General features: G+C 36.6%; 1 long non-coding RNA gene across 1 annotated transcript; it reads left to right on the plus strand.

Annotated features, from left to right (window-relative positions):
• Nucleotides 1–14190: 14190 nt before the first annotated feature.
• LOC110874974 lies at nt 14191–15649 on the plus strand. The gene is made up of 3 exons (XR_002556397.1): nt 14191–14328; nt 14895–14951; nt 15452–15649. It is a non-coding gene; the product is annotated as an uncharacterized LOC110874974 (long non-coding RNA).
• Nucleotides 15650–18279: the final 2630 nt, after the last annotated feature.

Here is an 18279-nt window from a genome sequence, read left to right on the forward strand (position 1 = left end):
ATTCTTCATTTAGGCGGACTTATTTAAAAGGAATGATTCTTGATTTATTTCATACAATAATGTATATAATGACAAAAATGAAGTTTTATAAGTTAACATTCCATTAATCATAAGAATGATTACACACTACCCTAAACGGGACTTTAAATAGACAAATACCTACGCAGAGGTTTACAAAAAACAAGTCCACGCAGGGACCAAATATAAGGATAGATGTCCGCACAGGGACAAAAGATAAGTCCACGCAGGGACTGAAAGGCAATGGTCCACGCAGGGACTAAAACAAATAAATGTCCACACAGGGACTTGATTAAAATAGGAAATACAATAGTACATCTAAAGACTAATGATCTCGCTTCTTCTTCCCTTTTAACAGGTTTGCTAGGCCTTTGAGGAATCCACGATTATTCTTACGCTCTTGCTCAAAGTCTCGTTCCACTCTGTTCAAACGGTGGAGAATTTCGTCCTGTTCTGGTGGGGAAAAACGCGGCTGCTGCATTACGTGCTGAGCCGGAGTTCTAGCGGGTATTGGGTACCCATGAGTTGAGTATCCCATTCCCCAAGGTGTTTCATAAGGTACTTCAGGATGAAGGGCGTGATAATTTGCCGCCGCTTCTATGTATGGGTCACCACCCATATAGTTGTAGTGAGTGTGAGTTGGCTGCTCAAATGGACTGTACGCTGTGGAACCGGCGTACGCAGGTATCGGGTTATCGTACCCAAATGGTGGCGGAGGTGGTGCAACTGGTGCCGAATTCACCTCTGCAGGGTGACTCGAAGGTCCACCTATTTGTGGGTCTTCTGGCAGTGGCGGAAAATGACTGCCACTGGAGTGTCGAGGGGTGCTGAAATGAAAATCCCCTCTTCATGCGGATATCCGCGCGCCTGATCTCCTACGCCTTGGCGGATCCAGAGGTGCTTGTTGAACTGGTGGCGGCGGAGGCGGTGGCGTAACTGCCACAAAACGTGAATCCTCGGAAGGATCCTGATGCTGCTGTTGTTGTTGCGCATGGGGCGAAGAATAGTGAGAGGGTGTAAAGTACCACTCGCACTGGTTAAACCTTGCCTGGTAACTGTCGGGACCTTGATAGGGTGTTCCATGGAAGGATGACCCATCAGAGATCTCGATAGGATGGTCGGGGGTACCTCTTGCAGGTTCGATGGGGTCCGTGTCCTCATCCATATCTACCGCATTGTCTTCGGAGAAGTGGTCCTAGAGGGTTAAAACCCACTGGTTCTTAGACATAGTCTGCCGGGTTGAACTGGCCTTGGAAGTAAGGAGTAGGATCACCATAGGAACGGTGCGAAACAGAACGCTGGAGAGGTATGAACGAAGGTTGAGGGTTACTGGGCTCGTTTTCCGAGTTCGGCCCAAAAGAGTGACGGTATGAAGGCGTCGAACTGTGTGAGGTAGACCGTCTGGCTGGCTCAAAGAGGTTCCTCCTACGCCTCTGAGGTTCTTCACTCCTTGTGTTGGAAGGAGCTCGCATGTATGAAGGTCCAGCCTTGTGATCATTGTGGGTAGTGATCGACCCTTTGCCTCTTCCTCCTCTTCTGATTGCTGGTGGCATATTTCCTGCTTAACAAATATTAATTCAACAACAAACAATAAAAGACAAACTGGAACCACAATTCGAATTTGTCCTATGTTCTTGTCTAGACTCGAGTATGTGCAATTGTGTCATTGAGATTAAACACATAGGGATAGTGTTTAATTCACTCAACGTTGGCTCTGATACCAACCTGTCACACCCCGATTTCCACACGTTTCACCGGTGGGCCCGGTGGGGGATTACCGTGACGTAGTTGGCAACAATATAGTCAAACCACACAATATTTAAATGCACAGCGGAAGCATAAAGATAGATATATTTCAACCACCAAATGTAATATCCTGTATCACAAGTAGTCGAAAATAATCCACAGGGGATCAAAATAAAAATAGGAATAGTGTTCAACAGGTAGTAGCATCCAGGCTTGCGAGACTCTAACGATGCTAAGGAGTGGCCAACCTATTTCGTGTAGAACCTGCATTTAATCTTTTTGGGGGAAAATACGTCAGTTTACACTGGTAAATACATTCAACCAACACTTTTGTAAAAGTTTAATAAAATTGATTTGAATGCACAAGGCACAAACTCTTTATAACTTGGGATAATTAATCAAATTTAATCTTGTAAAAGAATTACATGTTCACTATGTGTTCGGTCGCCCGGATCATGTCGGGTTTAAGGTTAATTGACGCACCACATAGCATAAAACCGTGGCGGGAAAACCAACGGTTATACCTTTATAATTATGGACACATTGTCGGGTGTACGCCTACACCCGCGTGTCAAGGTCGTGGCGATTTCGTAAAATGCTGCCAAGGATATCCGGGACATGGTCATTAAGCTCCCAAAGGCGTAAAGCCAACAAAACCAATTTTTAAAATGGTCACATTGATAATACCCAACTACTAATGAGTTAGGGTCAATTGCCCGACCAAGCGGTATTTTATATACCGTAACCCAAGCCCGTATAACGGAAAATAAGTTAAAAGTATTTACCTGAGCAAGTAATAACCTCAATAAACAAATGCAAGTATCTTTTACTGGTCTCCTATTCTGGAACGAAGGTTTATAACAACCTATTAGAATCCTAACGGGTCTTTAATTTAGCCTTAGCTTAGACCGGTCAGTTTTAAAAGATAATTACGGTTTAATCGCATGAAAGGCGAAAACCGAGAATGGAATATTGTTTGGACCCAACAAGTTTGAAGACTTGTTTTATATGGGTAATATAAACACATTCTGGATTTTGAGGTAAAATCGATAAGGTTTGACCCGTTTCGGCTAGTTTATGTAAATTAGTTACATAAACCGAACCGTACGCGCAAATGGCGTAACGGGTAACCGTAAGAGTCCTACACAGGCTTCCTGAGTTAATATGCTCTAAAGAGGTTGTGGTATCAGTAGGATACCTTCCATTATGCCCATAACGAGTTTAATTCCAATATACGCCCCGTAGGGGTATTTTGGTCATTTTAAAGCTTATAAAAGAGATTTCCGAGATCTACAGGTATTCTGAGTTTTCTGAACAGGTTATAAAGTTCAAAATACTTTATTTATTATTTAAAATCAGTAGCAACTGGATTCGGGTCAAAATACCTTGTAGAACTCATTTTACGTCCGAAAAGGGTATATTCGGTATTACCGAATCAAATGCCATAACCGCAGGTTATGAACATGTTAAAAATAATTAAAAATCTTTAAAAATCCCAAAATATTATTTTATATCAGTGTATAAAAGGTTTGGTGTTGAAATTTGGGTTTAGATAGGCTTTAGGCTAATTGCGCCGTTTAATTACTAAAGTTTCCGTAATTGCACTATTTAGCATAACTCCAATTCTAGACCTCGGATTGATATGAAATTTTAGGGACATGCTTAGAAATTAGTAACTAAGGTTATTGTCCTTTCATATGTCCAAAATTATCGTTTTAAAGTTAAAAGGGCGTTATGGTCAACATTTAAGCATATAACGGAAATGTGCAAACGACTCGGACAAACAACGAACCGGTCACAGAGGGTCATACCATCATATAACCTGGTCCTAAGAGAGTCCTAAGGCATATTTAAATCATATCATAACGGGTCAGAACTGAAGTCAAAGCAAAAGTCAAAGTATAACAGTACAGAATACTGTCAGCCTTGCCACACACCCTAATCTCAGATTGAGAAGAAGAACTCACTCAAAACGATCAAGTATAACAGTACAGAATACTGTCAGCCTTGCCACACACCCTAATCTCAGCAACAAGCATCGTCTTTTGTAAATGGGCCAAAATTCTCAATATGTCGAAGCATTGTACCCAGATAACCAACACAGCTGTGTTTGGGCAAAATTTCCACAAACTTCATATTTTCTTGAGTTTTCCGCAACGAATCACCAACAAGCTTTCCAAAACTACAATATTCAAATAAAACACAATTAAATGTCGATTCAATCGAATTTGTAACCACAAATATATATAAAATAGGGGATAAAAAGAATTAAAAAAAATGATACCAAGGCATATGGGATAAAGAATACTATGAAGTTGGTTGTCGGAAACGTTGAGTTTCCAAAGAAAGTTTAAGTATGATTTAGTCGCGAGTAATTTCTTTTACGTATTAGAAAGAATGAGAGCTACGTATCACTAGCATGGTTATATGATAGAAAGGATGAATGAATGTCTAAAATAAAGAATGATACGATACGATCGTCAATGACGATATGGCATGAAGTATGAATGATGAATGGAATGTGTCATGATAAAATGATGTTAAAACACGATGGTGGGAAGTATGAAATGAAATCTAATGAATGTAATAAATGTTATATGTAGATGGCGGACAATGTAAACGTGAATGACAATGAAACCGTGAATATAAGTTTACTAACACGAAGGCAATTAGTTAAATAACGAAGGAATAAGAAGTAAGTATAAGAATGAATGTATGTTTTGATTAACATGTCTAGAATGTTCGTAATGAAGGATAGTATGGTTTTATGACCTGCGAAAATGAATTATTGAAAGCAAAATAATGCATGAATGATAAAGAAATGAATGATAAATGGTATGCGGTGAGGTCACGAAGTGACCGTTAACACCAAGAATGATGAATGGTATGTGGTGAGGTTGTTAGCTGCACAGAAAGAAGCTGTGTCAAAAGCTAACTATCCTAACGAAAAGCTAGGAGTAACTGAAGAGCAGTTATCCTACGGCAAAGACGAAATTCTGAGATTGAATGGAAGGATATGGGTTCCTGTGTACGGAGGTCTTCGTGACGTTATCCTTCAGGAAGCCCACAGTTCCCGATATTCCGTTCATCCTGGAGCGGAAAAAATGTACCAGGACTTGAAGGCAAACTTCTGGTGGATAGGCTTGAAGAAGTCTATAGCCACCTATGTAGCAAAGTGTTTGACTTGTGCGCAAGTAAAAGCTGAACATCAAAAGCCGTCAGGCTTGCTACAACAGCCTAAACTTCCTGAGTGGAAGTGGGAAATGGTGACGATGGATTTCATCACCAAGTTGCCAAAGACAAAGAAGGGAAACGATACAATATGGGTAATAGTTAATAGACTGACTAAGTCAGCACATTTCCTACCCATAAAGGAGACTCATAGCTCCGATATGTTAGCCCAGTTGTTTGTAGATAAGATTGTAGCCCTGCATGGCGTGCCTGTGTCTATCATCTCTGATAGAGATACCAGGTACACGTCACACTTTTGGAAAAGTTTCCAACAATCTTTGGGCACACGTTTGAACTTTAGTACGACTTACCACCCTCAGACAGATGGGCAGAGTGAGCGTACAATCCAAACGTTGGAAGACATGCTTCGTGCATGTGCGATCGACTTAGGTGGTAGTTGGGATAACCACCTACCATTGGTCGAGTTCTCCTATAACAACAGCTACCATACGAGCATTAAGGCTGCACCTTTTGAAGCCTTATATGGTAGAAAGTGTAGAATGCCCGTTTGTTGGGCAGAAGTTGGAGATGTCCAGATGACAGGACCTGATATAATATTTGAAACAACGGACAAGATTGTCCAAATTCGCGTTCGATTGAAAGCTGCCCGAGACAGGCAGAAAAGCTACGCAGATTTGAAGCGTAAGCCTTTCAATTTCGAGGTAGGCGACAAGGTGTTGCTTAAGGTATCACCCTGGAAGGGGGTGATGCGATTCGGTAAGAAAGGCAAGTTAAGCCCGAGATATATTGGACCCTTCGAGGTAATCGAACGTGTCGGATCGGTTGCCTACAAATTAAACTTACCGGAAGAGCTCAGTGGTATCCACAATGTGTTCCACCTCTGTAATCTGAAAAAGTGTTTCGCTGATGAATCACTGGTTATACCGCATACAGATGTACACATCGATGAGAGCCTAAAGTTTGTAGAAAAACCGGTGTCGATCGAGGATCGACAGGTTAAGAAGCTTCGTAGGAAGTATATACCGATTGTGAAGGTAAAATGGGATGCCCGTAGAGGTCCCGAGTACACGTGGGAAGTAGAATCCACGATGAAAGAAAAGTACCCTCAATTATTTCAATAAATCTCGAGGTCGAGATTTCTTTTAAAGGGGTGAGGATGTAACACCTCGAAATTTTGCGTCCTATAATGTATTGACACGTGTCATAAGTTTACACGTGATAATAAATGCTAAATAAGGACTAAAGTTGACAAACATAGAAAGTATGTGAATCCAAGGGTTCAAAATGTCAACAAGGGATAAATATACTGTACAGTAACCCTAAATGATGCTCGTACCTTCAAACAAATAAATCATGGATCGTACGGAACGAAATGTCGAAGAAAGTGAGAGATTACAAACTACAGGGGTTAAATGTGTCAACATGTTTAAGTTATACCTCTGAGTGACCCTTTAACAAACCCGAGACTTTGAAACAGTAAATTACGCTCACTAGGATATACGATATAAATTTCGCAAGGTTCCGTTTTAAAACGAGAAAGTTATGATCGAATTCGTATGCGAGGGGTTAAAAACGTCAACATTGAAAGTTAGGACTTTTCGGGTAGTAATAAACTAACCGGGGACTTAACGGCGCGGGTAAAAGTCACGAGGCCCTTATACGCAAATAAAAGAGGCCCAAAGTGCAAAGTTACCCCTTCGAATCGCCAAAGGCCAACTGCAATAATGAAAAAGATTTGAAAATCTTATTAACAGGTCTCAGGCGGGCCGCGTAAAGGTAGCAAAGGACTTTACGCGGGCCGCGCTGACAGGAAAGATATGGGCTCTGACATTAGGATCCAGGCGGGCCGCGTAAAGGTTGAATGATCATTAACGCGGGCCGCGTCAGCCCCCAGATGCAGAAAAGTCAGACAGAAGCACTGTTGAGTGTTTTAACCGACATATGAGCCATTATTATGAGCATGGGCGCCCCCTAAACGTCCCCTAGCACTCAAGGACAGATGTTGATCATCTAGGAACACTTGTAGCACTTGTTGTCAATGATCTAAGGTGCCTAAACTACTATAAAAGGGCCATGAGTTGCAACATTGTTCTACACACCTCAATCTGCTTTCTTGATCACTTCTGGAGCTCAAGAACTCTCTCTTAGCATCTCTGGTCGTGTACTTAGCTTCTGTAAGTGTGCTTAACCCTTTATGGTTTAGTTTTTGCTTAGTTATAGTTTAAAAGTCAATCCGTCGTAATTAACGATTGACTTAACGGTTAATCACAAATGGTCCAGTGATTAATCGAAACAAAGGTAGTTATATGTTGGTAATCTTGTGGGCATTAAACCCTTAAAAGGGCACCCTCTGATTCTCACTCTAACTAGTCCAAATGTAGGGTCAAAGTTGCTTAGAAAAAGTCAACAGAATGCTAACTTTCGATTTTATGCATAATCAGTAATGTAGATGGCGTGTAACCTGTTTTGACACTCATATAACATGATAATAAGTATTATAACTGGTCTAAGCTTGTTTGATCCGACCATTTACTGTTTTGACCCGGTTCGGAACCGAAAGTCACAAAACGATCAAGTATTCATATTTGATTTGGGTGATTGGAGGTGATTGGACTTGGTCCCCATAAATCACAATGGACTAAATCAAGAATATGTAAAGCACGTTTGTTATTTATTGCAAAAGGTAACCGATGTTGTTTTGCTACCTGGCAAGTAGAACATAAAACTGGTTTCGGCAATAAAGAAGTGACATATAAAGAACCATGTTTTTGTAACAATGAAATAGTATCAAACGCAGCATGACCCAACCGACTATGCCAAACTTCATAAGATGCTCGAGGCGTAGAGATAACTTGAGATGCCACATTTGCTTGAAAACGGGAGCTTAAAATGTAAAGGCCATCTTCATGTTTCCCGGTTGCCAACTTTTTCTTTGTCACCCGATCCTGGATATGAAAATAATTACGAGAAAATAATACATCAACGGGGTGGTCATGTGTCAATTTACTAACAGAGAGTAAGCGTTTGGATAAATTTGGAACGACAAGAACATCTTTAAGATGAATATTATTAGAAATGGTAGCATTTCCGATATGTGTAATAGGTAACGTTTTCTTATTACCGAAAACCACTTTATCAGATCCATTATATGGTTTAAAATTGTGTAAAGAACCTGTCGAAGGAGCCATATGACTTGTTGCTCCCGTGTCCGTACACCAATCCGGAGTTGAATCAGAAACATTACAATGAGCATGGAAGGCCTCGGCAAGATGTGCTGCATTGTAAGAAGAGTTTTGTGCAAAGGAAGACAAGCTTGGGCAAGCGGGTGCGTAGTGGCCATCATGACGACATAACTGGCAATGTGGAATACGTTTACCTCGTCCACGAGTGCCTGATTGTTGGGTACCCAAGCGGCCTGAGCGACCGCGTCCACGAGCAAAGACGCCCCGGTTTGACGGGGTGGGTTGTTGGCCAGTGATAAACGCCGCTTGTGGGGGCGTCGAACTATTAAGAGAGGCCAAGAATAACTCATGAGATTCAGCTTTGGACATTAAATCACGAAAAGGAGGTGGCGGGTAAAGGGCACGGTGAGCTGTTGAGAAAGTCTCAAACGCCGGCCCCAAACCACATAAGAACCAGTGAGTCTTGTCCATGTCGGGAACGGGATGACCGATTGCCGACAGTTGATCGCACAATGATTTGAATTTTTTACCAAAGTCAGCAACTGATGAGGTACCTTTTCGAAGTTGTCTTAACGAGTCCCGTAAGGTTTGTGTGCGTTCAACAGAGGCATTTGAATAGGCTGATTCCAAAGCCATCCAAAGGGAGCGCGCGGTTGTGTGGCCAATTGCTTCGGCAATAGCTTCTTCGGTGAGAGACGATTGAAGAAGAAGGAGAACACGTTGATCCACCTCCAACCAGGAGGAGTAATCCGGATTTGGAACTTCTGCTCCATCAGTGATAATATTTTTCTCCGGTGCTTGAATAGTTCCATCAACATAGCCCGCGAGTTTTTGATGAGACAGGAGAGGGAAGACTTGATATCTCCATACCAGGTAGTTTGTAGAGGATAATTTTATGGTGAGCATGTGTAGAAGGGTTGCCATAGGAAGAGTAGCATCTGATTTTGTAGATGAAGAAGAATCAGGGGAGACCATGGGGAATAATCGGAGAGGAAGGAGGTGGTATTTTGCCCTAGGAAAGAGAGGCTGATACCATATAGGAAAAGATAAATGATTTTCCCTTGATTTACAAAAAGATACAGACCCCTTATAAATAATGGGGATGTGCTTAATTTAAGCTTTAGAATAAGGAAATTACAATAATCACTACAACAATCACGTGGTCAACATAATTTGAATTTTAAATTCTATCAGTATCTATACTATATAATAAAAGAAACCAATTTTGGGACACTTGTCATCATATTAGGCAATGTATCTTATAGATAATTATTATTTAGTTTAATCTCTTTTAATTAAATATAGATAACCATCCTATTAAATATTACTTAGTTTAATCTCTTAATGATAATTATTATTTAGTTTAGTTTTAATTTAATCTCCTTTAGAAAAAAATTCATAATTAGTTTATTAACCAAACACATTTTTTTATTGAAATATCTAACGATAAATTTTAACTTCGTTTGATGAAAATAAATAGAACTGAAGTTGGCTTAAAATTCATAATTAGTTTATTAACCAAACATATTTTTTTATTAAAATATCTAACGATAAATTTTAAACTTCGTTTGATGAAAGAATTGAAGTTCGCTTCCGCTTTTTTTTTTCCTTTTAAAAAAATTAGAGTAAATTGTCATTTTAGTCTCTGAGGTTTGTCCAAATTTGTCATTTTAGTCCAAATTGTTTGTTCCCCTCTGGGTCCCCGACTTTTCCCTTTTGTTGTCATTTTGATCATTTTGTCTAACTCCATCCAGAAACCCCACTTTTAACCAGGGGTATTTTGGGGATTAATTTTAAAATGTTTTTAGTTGAAGGTTTGATCCATTCTTTTAAAATGGGGTTTTTGGATGGAGTTAGGCAACATAATCAAAATGGCAACAAAAGAGAAAAGTCAGGGACCAAAAGAGGAAAAAAAACTATTTGGTCTAAAAAATTTGGACAAACCTCAGTGACTAAAATGACAATTTACTCAAAAAATTACCTACATCTACCAAGTAAATTAAAGAAACTAGAGCATATTGATAAAAATTAATTGCCATATATATGACCTAAACTAATTAAAATAAATTACTAATCTCATGAAGTTCATCATTTTTTTTATGTCCGGTATTTTTTCGCTTATGAGAAATGGGATGGCTTGATGATATAATCTATTTAAATAATTTAAACTGCAATATAAATTATATAACTAAATCTATCTATCAATCTATATATATACACACATATATAATAAAGTAAACCAATTTAAGACACATGACAATCATCAAGACTAGAATTCTATTTTCCCGTCTAAAACATAATCGTTGGCTCTGTTGTTATTAGCTTGAATAATGGTCCTGTTTTTTTACAAATAATTAATTAGTGTGTCAAATATGATGAAATTACTATTTTAGCGATTTATCCATTTTTTAAATTAGGATGTTATATATAGAACGGTTTGTGCATTAAAACATACTTTGGCCGGCTTTTGATCTATTTGACCTGTTTTGTTTTTTAAAACGTCCCATGTATAAGCGTTGGAGGTAAATTCACTTGAATCAACCCAATCAACTAAAGTGATTGGGTCTAGATTGCCACTTTACTCATTGCTTAGCTGTATAATATTACAAGCACATTACAATAATTTTTTAAGTCAGGCTCTATCAAACATATCATATTTACTGGTGGAAACTAGCGCAACTGGAGCCTTGGCTGGAGGGATGTCGGATGGGGCTGCTCTATTGTTTGTTTCCCCTGCCATCGCATTTGCTAGACGGTAGCAACTAAGAGAGTATATAACAACAATCATCGAAAGTCAAAACAGTTTCTCTTATGCTTCTATATATTTTTATAAATAGCAAATATGACAATGTTTCATTCTTTTAATGTCGTGTATCCACCATTGCCATGCATCTAATCATGAACCTTATATATACAAGGGCAGGCTTAAGTGTTAAAGGGAAAGTGTTATGGGGTTTGAAGGGTGGAAACAACTGAATTTGGATCATATATGAGGAAAAGCATAGCAGAAGCAAGAGACAGAGGAAAAGAAATGCTTGGTAGAACTTACTTTTTCTAAACCTAATTTCGAATTTCATTTCTTGATTTGAAACTTTTCTGGGCATATAATTATGTAATCCTCACTTTGATTTCTTTTTTCTTGCAAAATCTATATTTATTATAGGTTTATAGTTTTGTGGTGTTTATCAGCACTTAAATTGAATGGATTTATGTTTTATTGTATTATTTCAGTTTATTTACAGTATTATTTGAAACTTGAAAGGATGATTGATTTTAGGCAAATAATGAATACTATTACCGTACTGATACTCTTAATAGTAAACTTCACATAAAACTTTAGATTGCACATTTTAAAGTTTGGTTTCATTTTAGACAATTAAACCTTTAAAGTACTTTCATTGGTTAAACCGCGTGTACACGCGGGGTTTAACCTAGTTTCTATATGTTTTACAAAGTCAAAATCACGTTGTTGAATAAATTGCAACAAATATAAAAGCATGTAACAGCCAATCAACACAAATATGGCACCGTCGATGCATATATGACAAGTCCATAACATCGACCTCCCAGCTCTTAACAAACCGTCTATTCGTATATTATTTCTTTCAACCTTTTGACCAATTCTTGCACATTAAAAAATATAAATATACGAAAACACATTCTTGAATGATTAAATATCTAGATACTTTGAAATGAATATTTAAGATAAAAAGAAAAATAAGAGAAGATCAAGTGAGATTCAAACTTGTACATCATTACAACACTTGATCGATGACTTGATTAACGTTTTAATAGAAATCAATTCTTTAAAAGAAGTTATTAGGATCTTTATCATAGTAAAGAGAAAACATGGTGATCTCTACGATCTTGTATAAAAGATCAAGTAGAAAGGTGATCACTACCTTACTAGTGAAAACACGTGTGTGTATCGATCATCTTGCCATTTAAAGAGAATACTAGTGGAGAAGAATTTTTTTATGAAAAGCCAAGGGGCGAACGTGAGATGATTTTTTTTAACATTAGTCTGAACAACTATATATCTTATTGGTTCACTTGATGATGATTTAAGTTTCTTTCTCGTATGTATGTCTTTAGCATCGATAATTGTAGTTAAAATTTTAATATAAATATACTTAAAATTAGAAGCAAAGTTACCAATGAGCAAGATTATTGAAGATATCAAGCCAAGTTCGTTTTTATGGGTAAAAAATAAGTCGATAAAAATATGTTTAGTTTGGTAAATGTAGTATAGCACAATATTGGAGCTTTTATGATGCAAACTTGTCAATTAACAATGGTTCATAAAGAATTTCAATCCAACATTCTATAGAATAAACAAAACAAAACAATCTTTTTCACACATTTTAATACACACATATCAGTCTTTCATATAACTTTCAATCCTACCAAATCATTCTATGGATATTCGGTATCTAGCTACTTGCTAGGGCAGGTGCTTTTTGTGATTTATAAAACTCTCATACCGTTCAAAGAAAAAAACCGCAAACTCGCAAAGTTATCGATTAACTAATTGAAAATTCTTTTAACGGTCCATAAAGAATTTCGATCCAACATTTTATAGAATAAAAAATACATGTTTTTCACCCGTTTTAATACACATATCAATCATACATATAAACTTTTAGGGGGCGTTTGGTTCGCGGAATGTGTACGAATTGGAATTGGAATCCCTATGGAATTGGAATTTGATGGATTCCTTTGAAATCCATAGATGTGTTTGGTTGATAAATGTATTAATGGAATTAGAATTTAAAAATACCTAAAAAGACAAAATTACCCCTAGTTATAAACAATTGCCAAAAGTTTAAAAAACAACTATCTTAGGATATATGGGCATGATAAAAAATTTTTAAAAAATCCAAAAAATTATAAAAATAAAAAACAATAAAAAATTCTTAAAACTCAAAAAATTCTAAAAAATCCAAAAAATTATAAAAAAAACCAAAAAATTCTAAAAAATTCTAAAAATCCAAAAAATTTAAAAGTATCAAAAACAATTAAAAAATCAAAACAAAAACCTAAAAAATAATAAAAAGTTCAAAAAATTCTAAAAAATCAAAAAAATTATAAAAAATCAAAAAAATTCTAAAAAATCAAAAAAATTTCAAAAATTAATTTTTTGAATTTTTTTTTGATATTTTAGAATTTTTTGGTATTTTTATTATTATTATTTTTTATTTTTTAGATTTTTTTAATTTTTAAATTTTTTTTTTGGTTTTTTAGAATTTTTTGGGGTTTTTTAGATTTTTTATTATTTTTTAGAATTTTTTGGATTTTTTTATTTTTTTTATTTTTTGGATTCTTTAGAATTTTTTTTATTTTTTTTTTATTTTTTTAATGGATTTTTTATTATTTTTTTGATTTTTTAGAATTTTTAGTTTTTTATTATTATTATTTATTTTTTATATTTTTTTGGATTTTTATTATTTTTTTATTTTTAGAATTTTTTGATTTTTCAGAATTTTTTTGGATTTTTTTAGATTTTTTATTATTTTTTTGATTTTTTGATTTTTTTTGATTTTTTAGGATTTTTATGGATTTTTTAATATTATTTTTTTGTTTTTTTTTTTTGGATTTTTTAGAATTTTTTTGATTTTTTTATTATTTTTTTGTTTTTAGACAAAAAAGAAAGAGGCAAAGGGTTATTTCCGTAACTTTGGAAACATTCCCGTGGTTGTTTAAACTTTCCTTTTAAATTTAGAAGGAATCTGAATTCCATTAAATAAGGGATTTTGTTGGAATTGAAATCTAATTGTAACACCCCAAAATTCCGTATGACTTAGAATAATAATTTAATCGGGATGTTTTAATAATAAGGAATGGTAAATATAGATTTTTACCGTTTCGAAAGTTTTTAATAATAAGTCTAAAACCCCTTATGCTAATGAAAGTGATTAAGTTAGTATGAGAATTAACCATTTTGACACACTTTAAAACGATAAGGGACCAAAGGTGTAAATGTCTAATGAAGACTTGATAAATAAAAAAAATAAAAAAGTAAGAAAAGGAAACCAGTATTTGGTTCCTGGATGCGATCGTACAAGGGGGAAGCCAAGGGGAAACCCTAAGTCTAAAGAATCTCACAAATCTTACAAATTGAAGGGATTAAAAGCTGAATTCTTGATTCAGGAGTTAGGAATTAGGATCTCCTAACTATATTTGATCTCAAGTAAGTCTAAAATTTGATGTTTTTATGAAATTCATGAAGTGGGTTATGTATAATTTAAGATGTTTGTATGAAATCAAACCTAGATGTTGGATGATATGAACAAATAGGAGTTATATTATGTGCTATTTCGATTGTACTAGTAGTTGGGGTAAAACCCACTTGAGATTATGTAAGGTAGTAAAAAATTAGTAAAATTCATGGATGAATTATATAATGTTGATGTTAAACTCATGTTATAGGAGTGTTTAGATGAGTAACTTGATATGAATCATATGTAGTATGGTTATGATTGTTGATTTTGAAAGAATTGGTTGATTTATTTGATGAACTTAGGATGAATGTGTTATAATTACTTGTACATTATGCTTATTAGAATGTACGCACGCCATGTGTTTGATGAAATGTCTAAATTAATGTAATTGTGATTTCATATGAAAATTTGCTAAATTTATGAAATGTGATTATGGTGGGAATGCATATGGTTCATAAACATCATATTGTATGACAAAGAATATGAGAATAATGAAAATTTCCGAAAGCTAAGCATATGAAGTTGTGATGTATAGGAACAAAGAAAGAGGAAGAAGCAAGTTACTCCAAGTCATAAGGGACACAAGACCACGGTAAGTTCATATGAACTTCATTTTCTCTACTTGTAGACTTGCGAATGTTAGTTTGGGTAATTAAATCCTAGTGTGGAATTTTTACGCTTGTTCATGGTAAAATTGTGTTATGTTGAGTATTGGTAATGGATAGGAAGTGTATTAGCAATGGATGCATTTTAACCCGCTTCAAGTGGGTCGAAATATTAAAAAGGAAGGATAATGTAATGGTTTAAGTAAAGACTTGTAGATAACGACTCGGAATGAGGAAAAAGCGTTGAAAGCGTATGGTATGAATTGATCCGTTATGAATGGGTCGAAGGTCTTACATGTTGAATGTATTCGAAAGGCAAGAATAAATGAGCATGAAGAAATTTCATGCTAGAATGAAAAGAATGATTTAATAAGGTTGTTGATAAAATGTTTTATTTCGCTAATGGGTCGAATTAGAATAAGTAAAGGATAGGCGTTAAATTTGTTTTGAGATTTGAACTAATGAATGTTTGCGTTATGTATGTTAGGTAAATCCCGCTCTTGGCGATGCGAGCTCGGACCGAACACACTACATAGCCCTTTATGTGCTTCCGGTTAAAGTCGTCTTTTGTAAATGGGTCAAAACGTTTTCATAATGTAAATGTTAAATTTATGTCTAGGATGTTTCCTAAGTAAGTTAGGATTTTAAATCTTGTATGGTTATTACTTTTATATCTTTTGAAACATGTCGTAGAATGTATTTTGGAATGATTTCGTTATAAAGCAGGAAAACGTTTACTTTACGAATGGGTCATGTCAAAATTTTCCAAAAATTTGTATGAAGTCTATGTTATTTGTCAAATGTGAAAAGTGGGCGTTACAAGTTGGTATCAGAGCCTAGGTTTGAGGGATTTAAGCATTAAGTGCTTGAACTCAAACTGAAAGCTCTTGAGAAGTGTGTGTTCGTTCCGTGCCGCAAGTCAAGTAAGTATTTTAAAAGTTGAAATTTTTGCATTACAAATAATTTAGTTACGGAATGTTATGGAATGGTTACGGGATGTTGTGGAAAGATGTGGGATGAATCGGATCAGTTTGGGGGTTAGAACGAGTCAAATGAAATGGGAGCTAAACATTAGGTTACATCAGATCTGGCGCTGCACACAGTTGTGTCGTTAAGTGACACAGCTGTGTGGACCGTGGATGCTTGTTGCTGAGATTAGGGTGTGTGGCAAGGCTGACAGTATTCTGTACTGTTATACTTTGACTTTTGCTTTGACTTCAGTTCTGACCCGTTATGATATGATTTAAATATGCCTTAGGACTCTCTTAGGACCAGGTTATATGATGGTATGACCCTCTGTGACCGGTTCGTTGTTTGTCCGAGTCGTTTGCACATTTCCGTTATATGCTTAAATGTTGACCATAACGCCCTTTTAACTTTAAAACGAGAATTTTGGACATATGAAAGGACAATAACCTTAGTTACTGATTTCTAAGCATGTCCCTAAAATTTCATATCAATCCGAGGTCTAGAATTGGAGTTATGCTAAATAGTGCAATTACGGAAACTTTAGTAATTAAACGGCGCAATTAGCCTAAAGCCTATCTAAACCCAAATTTCAACACCAAACCTTTTATACACTCACTTTACTCAAAAGCATCCCAGTAGTTATGAAGTTTGAATTCAAATCGCAAAGCATAAAAACCAATTGCTAAGTTTAACACATGTACATTCACACCTGATCTTGAAACTATAATATCCCCAACTCCTATTAACACATTAACATATCATAGAATTAGCTTAGTTACTTTAATTGAAAAAGATTCTAACTTCGCGCACCTAAATGTTAAAAAATCAAAATGAACGATGACAATCCTTAAGCATTTCAAACTAATAGAAAGTGTATATATAGAAACGATTGAATAGTATCATAGGCATTTAATATTAATTGAGAGAATAACTCTCAGCCTCTTGTATATATTTGATAGTCTCAATCAATAAAACACACAGAGAATTCTCATATCTTACATGGTATCAACCTCTTTTTGTTCCTAACCCTAACCCTACCTCCGCCGCTGTCTCTCTTTGCAACCTCTCCCCTTACTTTTGATCTCCTATTTCACCTTGTCCTCTATTATGGATAGCAAACTTCATCCTGCTATGACAGTCTCTAATATTAAAAACCTAGCGCCTATAACCCTAGAGGTGGAAGCCGCCCATTACAACACTTAGGCAGAACTTTTCCAAAATTCTTTCTATGACCATCTGAAACTAGACAAAAAGCGTCGGCTGCTACCTCTTCTGCTACTGAAGCGGCTAAGGCCGCTGATTCTTCCCCTTCTGAAGATGAAGCTCTTTGGACTCGCCTGTATGCTATTGTCAAACAATGGATATATGGCACCATATCAACCGACCTTCTTCACACCATCCTTGGTCAAACAACCTACGATGCCTGGACCACCTTGGCTAACCTTTTCTGGGACAACAAAAACACCAGGTCTGTTTTTCTTCAACAAGAGTTTTCCAATTATCGTTTGGAAAATTTTCCAAACATGTCAACCTACTGTCAACAGATTAAACAACTTGCAAGTGTAAATGCTCCTATACACAACCAACACCTTGTTTTACAGCTGCTCACCAGTCTTACCAAGCAATATGATGGCCTCTCTACTATTCTGTAAAACAGGGAACCACTACCAAACTTCAATGAGGCACGTTCCCGTTTGATAATGGAAGAATCCAAAAGAAAACATAGGGCTACCTCAGCTCCTCTGCAACAGCCCTGGTAGCCGCTGTAACAACCCCATCTCCCCCAAACGAGTCACCAAGCAGCCACTCAGATCCCAACCGTGGCCGTGGCTGCACCCGGAGGAGTGGTCGGGGTCGGGGTTGTGGAAACAGCAACCGCAGAGGCCGGGGCCACTCTCCCTCAATTCAGCATCCCTACATAGTCTTTCCACAGTCATGGGCGTCTAACCAGTGGGGTTCTCTCTTGCAAAATCAGCAGTCATAGTGGCCAGCAGGTAACCCGAACCCACCCTGCCCATACCCGTCAACACCCAGACCTAATCCGGCAGCCGGAATCCTTGGTTCATCCCCATCTCAAGGCTACACTGCAGGTCCCGCCCCAAACACCCCGCCCCATATTTCTCCCCTTCCGCAATCCCAACATCAACCAAAACACAAGTCCTGCCCTAATCACCCAATGTCACATTATGCAAAATCGACGCATTGTTCCCAATCACCAACCCAGTAGCTTGATCAAACAATACCCACCCACCATCTTCAAGAGCAAAGCAACAACTTTGCTAATCTTTCTTTGCCTTCCAGATGAGAGACTTAAAAGGGGGTTTTCTTTCTTTGATTGATCAAGTA

Source organism: Helianthus annuus, chromosome 9, assembly GCF_002127325.2.
Source record: "Helianthus annuus cultivar XRQ/B chromosome 9, HanXRQr2.0-SUNRISE, whole genome shotgun sequence".
NCBI classification, from domain to species: domain Eukaryota; kingdom Viridiplantae; phylum Streptophyta; class Magnoliopsida; order Asterales; family Asteraceae; genus Helianthus; species Helianthus annuus.